Source organism: Spea bombifrons, chromosome 5, assembly GCF_027358695.1.
Source record: "Spea bombifrons isolate aSpeBom1 chromosome 5, aSpeBom1.2.pri, whole genome shotgun sequence".
NCBI classification, from domain to species: Eukaryota; Metazoa; Chordata; class Amphibia; order Anura; family Pelobatidae; genus Spea; species Spea bombifrons.
The window spans coordinates 6,997,106-7,003,105 of NC_071091.1; positions in this window are offsets into that span (position 1 = coordinate 6,997,106).

The window sequence follows — 6,000 nt, forward strand, 5'->3', positions numbered from 1 at the left end:
GCCCGAATATAGGCCGCACTTTTTTCCCCCACTTTAAGTCTTTAAAGTGGGGGTGCGGCCTATATTCGGGGTCTAGCGCCGGGCAGGCAGCGGAGTTAGCATACAGATCCCCCGCAGCGGTGCAGGGGACCTGTATCCTACTGTCTGATACGCTCAGACAGCCTCCCCTGCCAGCACTTCTCACGGGGGGGGTGCCGGCACGGGAGGTTGTCTAAGCGTCCGCACGATACATTTTACACCCCCCCCCGACTTACCAGAGAAGACTCCCGGGTGTCTTGCGAGACTGGCGGAAGACATCTACGCAATACGCGTATACAACTTCCGGTGCCGGCACCGGGAGTTGTATACGCGATTTGCATAGATGTCCCCCTCCGGCCCCGCAAGACACCCGGGAGTCTGCTCTGGTAAGTCGGGGGGGGGGGGCAGAGTGGCAGCGTATCTCGGGGGGGAGGACAGAGTGGCAGCATATCTCGGGGGGGGGACACAGTGGCAGCATGTTTTTTTGGTGCTTTTTTTAAAGAAAAAAACTTTTTCTTTAAAAAAGCACCAAACTTTTAGGGGGCGGCCTATATACGGGGGCGGCCTATATCCGAGCCAATACGGTATATAATGCATACGCATTAGCACACCACAATGTGTATTAGCACTGCTATACACACAGCAGAAGTGGTAGAGGGTAATACAGTGAGTGCATTTAAACATGCATGGGTTAGGCATATGGCTCCTGAATCTAAGATGAATCTAAGATGAGAGAAGAGAAAAATATGTCATCAAAACATTTAAATGCTCCAATCTTTAAGGCTTTAGGGTTAGGCTTTAGTAATGCAAGGAAGCTTCAGTATGCGCATGGTAGACGAATGGAACAGCCTCCCATCAAAAGATAAATCAAAGACTACACACTGATTAAGGTCTGATTCTTTGCAGCAGGAAAAATGGACAGACTAGATGTGCTGAATGGGTCTGCCATCAAATTCTATGTTTCTATCTAACATCTATTCTACACTGCGGTAAAAACTGTACGCAAATTGAACACAACAGAGATTGTCTGTCATGGTCCCGAAGGATCACACCATGCGTCAACTTGAACAAATGAGTGTTTGAATTATGCAGATGACTATACAAACTATTGCATATGACTAGTAACTGTGAACTTAGCTTAACAAGGAGTGAAAACATATCTAAGCTTCAGGAGTTTCACACTACTCTATGACATTCTATAGGTAATCCCTTTCACAATCTTAAAACCTTGTACAACCCTATGCAAACACCACACCCTCTGTGGCTCTGTTTTGCTCTGTTAGTCATTCCTTAAATTATTATCTAAAGTTCATTCTCACTATTTCATCTTTTGATGTTTTTATGGTTCTGAAAAGACATGATTGGTCTTTGTTCATATTTACCGGTTAGCCTCAGGTCTCTTTGAAGTTTAGAAAGGGCTTGTTGGGAAATAAAGTGCCCTTGGCTGCTGTAGTCGTACAATTCTTATCAATGATTGAAAGAGTTTGAAAACCAAGATTTATGCCACCTGTAGTCATAATTTTAGGATTTCACATTCTGAATACACATTATAAAGATGCAGTAGCACATAATGACCACTAGGGGTGCCTAAAATCCATAGACATTAAACTATACTGTATAAACGATTTTCAGTGATCTCCTCGCAGTTTAACTCCTATCATTTTTTTGTAAACAATTTAATGAAAGTAACACATACTTGATTAGATTTTTTATTTTTACTGTCACTGGGTTAAGCTGTAAAGTAATTACTAGCAAGCTGGAAGGTTCCTTTTTATATTGCATGTTATAGCAATGTTATCAGGTAATGGTATTGATTATCAGATAATCTCTATCTTGAAATAGCTCTGGGTCAGGAGTTGAAGATCAAAGGATCATTTGTATTTGTGTCACGATGGGGATACCCAGCACCCTTGGCCTAATTTAGGGCCAAGAAACCTTGGGGCCCAGTGTAACCCTAAAGACTCACCCCAGTCATCCCATGCATCTCCTGCTACCCTGCCCCATGTTTCTCCCACTGTCTCACCTCATGCTTGTAATGAGGCTACTAAAGACAATCCCCAGAAAGGTGCCATCTGGGCTCCAAAATGTATTTCCCCTTCTGCAATTTGTTTAAAACATTCACATTTTTTACAACAAATTTCATTATTATCATAAAGGTCATTAGAGGTTCTCTCTTAGGGTTTTACATTTTATCTTTGAAGGTGCTGTAACAATTCTAGACACTAGATGGCAGTGGCAAACCACAGATAGTAGGACATCTTTTTTAGTTTTAAAACATCTTAGTTCAGCAGGTCTGCAAACCTAAAGGAAAATTATTATTATTATTATTAGAACTTTTAGCTACTATTATCTGTATTTGCTTGTGTGTATCTATCCATATACAAAATATTTTAAAGAAGGAACACAATAGATTTTATCAGTCTGCCTCTCTACACATATCATTTGTTTATGTCTGCACACATATTAATTATCAGTTGTGGGAAAAATTGTGGAAAAGGTCCCCTAAGACCGACATTTTACCCAAATAATAAGGAAAATTGAGATAGCCCCATCAACCCAAAAGAAGATGCAGTCGTTAGTTTAAGTTGGAAGCTATTATGAAGCCAACATACAAAAAAACTAAAGCCACGGAAGCTTTTGGGACCTCTGAGGTCTCTCCGATCCAAGTAAGAGATTTTTGAAGTTACAAAATATCTTTTACACTTAAAGTATCAACTTCAAATGAAGACCTACATATTTCTCCGTTTTTATAATATGGAAGATGATTTCATGGGCATTGATTTGGTATTTGCTGTCCAGAAAGAATTGTGGTATTTAAAATACATTATTAACCACTTAATTATTCAATCTACTGTCTTTATTATTATTATTATTATTGTTGTTGTTTATATAGCGCCGTCATATTCCACAGCACTGCACAATTAATTTACAAAATGACACAACTGGAAGAAATAAAGTTTTAGAATATGAATGCAAGTTCCGCATTCTTTATCCCAATACCCTGCCGATACATGTTTGTGTTCTTTTTTATATTTGTGTTAAAAAACAACTGAAATATGGATATCAAATTATGTAACCTGGTGCATTTTCTACTTGAAAACCATATATTTGGCTTTGGATATGTCTGCAATATGGGATGTGATATACATGCAAAATGCTCAATGGCTATATGAGAATGTTTAATTAAAGGGATGATACCACCTTGGGATGGTAATTGTTTTACAGGCAATTTTTTGGTATTTTTGCACCTTCTTACTTTTTCTGGTTTTTCTCACATCATGATTTGTGATGTTAGGGCCTGGCTGTGCAAGGCTATGACGTCATATTTGCCCTCCTTCCTGTAACCATTAGACCTTCCCAACGGATGGATAATTCAGTAACAAGGGGTATCGCTTGTTGCCGCTTCCCCTCCACTAGGCTTTTTCCTCACTTCTCATATCATAAAAGAAAAAGAAAGATGGCGAACGTGAAGAAAGCAGGAAGTGGACCCAAAATAATGCTGAGCTTCAGAACCTCATGAGTTCAGCTCACCTTGGTGTCTTCCCATGTACCTAAAGTTTAATTAAACAGGGTGAGGCCCACCAAAGGTTCCTCATGACCTTAGTCTGGTTCCGAAGAGGTCATCCTCCCACCTCTATGTTACAAAGTCAATGTCTTGAGGCCTTCCCTCAGATATGCGAAGGGTTTAAGCGGGGGGGGGGGGGGTAGTAGAAAGAATATCTATTTTCTCCCACAGTAAATTTTCCATTACTATAACCTTTACGTCCGTATTGACACAAAGTTCATGACTTCATTCTCCGACGACATTCAGAACTAGTCTGACTCCTTGCATGCCAGCCCAACTTTTCACATGTAAATATTAAACAGCCCACGGAGGTATTGTTCTGGGGAAACGGACATTCCTTTACAGGGTATAAAATGACGTCTCAGATTCCTCTCATATTTGGGATGAGTCACTGGCTCCAATAGATCGGGTTTAGAGGAAATCGTGCTGCACCGAGATGTCCATTTGGAGGCTTTAACCCCTTAAGGACAATGGGCGGTCCCTAAACCCATTGGAAACAATGCATGTACGGGCTTTGTCATTAAGGGGTTAAATGCCTAGACAGTAATGTTCAGGTTAATATTAATAGAACACAACGGTGAGAAAACTATAAAGCCGAGTCGTTTCGTCATAAAAAAATATTTTTTAGTTAGGATCTTAAGTAACATCATGGCTTGTATTGAAACCATGTGATAAAATCTAGAGCTAAAATCTCTCTCTAGCGATCTGTAAGGTAAACAGCATTAAAGTAGAAAACCGAAGTCCCTATTAGTCAAAAGACTATTTTACTAAACTTGTGCCTCGGTAGGTGATAGATAAATGGATCAGCCTTCCAGCATTCAGTCTCCTGAATCTAAGACGAGACCAACGACTGATCTGAGGACTAGACGGGGAATTCTGTATATCTGTTATAATTAATAAGGGTAATGTCCCTTCAAAGAAGAAGAAGTGTCACAGTATTTACTATAACTCAATGCATTCATTTAAACTACCTATAGCTTGTGTTTTTCATGCCATTGAAGCAAAAATGGGAAGCAGCCAGTGGCAGGACCGACATTTAATATCATTTTTTTTTGTAAAGAAATGTACTTTGTAATTGCTGTAAAAAAAATAAATATAATATTAAGTTGGATTTCCAGTCCGAGGTTAATTCTTCGTTGCCGATCCTGGGAAGTGATAATTATAGATGTCGAGTAGTAATAATCCATCCTCAGCAAGCTGGTTGAAGATACACAGCCTGTTCCCATAATGTACTTTTCAGTTATTTTATTTAATGATAAATGGTGATTATATTATTTGTACTTCATATGATCTGATGCAGTTGCCATAGAAACCAATGGAATGCTATTGCTAATTGCTCTACTTTTACCAATTGGTACCTGATTTGCACTTTACAAATAATATTTACTGAATTGAGACCTTTAATGTTATAGCAGTCCACAGACTGTTCCAAATGTCTTGTTGAATTTAGTTTCACATTTAGAGTTAGTTTCATTTGTTTTTTCATCAAATTCTGTAGTTTATCATCACAAATGTAAATATCTAATGGACTATAGTGGTTATTACTTCAAATTAGGGTTCAAACATCATTATTGGATCCCACTAATGTCATTGAGCAGGCAGCCTGCCTACTTTATATTGTATTTATACACCCTGACTGGATCCTTTCTGCGACAGACAGGTCTAAATATTGTGCTTTGGCCACATCACCTATCAAATGTGCTTTGGGCTGTAAAATTACTGGGACATTGGACTGGGGAAACTGCCAACCCTTCCAGAATAATGCATGTGGAGTCATTAAGATCAAATGTTTAAACGTTCTGCTTACACCAAAATCTCCAAGAACTGAAAGAATCTTTTTTTTATGAGCATTTTTATAAATTGTAGATTTGAAGAGGTTGATTACATATAAAAGGTAAATTTTAGATCGGCTATCAGGACTGCTATTCTGTTAAGTGTAATAGTTATTTTTATTGACCCTTAGTTGCATGAATAATAATCTTAATAATAATAATAATTATTAAATAAGAAAATATGGTTTTATATATATTTATATAATTTAACTATCCAGCTGGTGTCCTTTATAATCATAATTCCAACAGAAAATGATTAACGGGTTTTGTCTCCTTTTTAATTCTTTTTTCTTTTTTTCAGGTCAAAAAAATATGTGTAGACATTTGATATTCTGATGATTATCAATTATCTTATGTGATAATATATATATATATTTATTATACCTGGTAACAGGTATGCAATGTAACAGGTAAGACTAGTTTTCTGTCTATATTAACAAGGTGAAGGGTGATATATTGGAAAAAGAAAAATATCCAAGCGTCTGATTCTTACACCATAAAAGGACAAGAAAATTTCTTCATACACCCCCAAAAAAGCACAATCCTCTCCAAATAACATAAAGAAACTTGGGTAAAGCATGAATA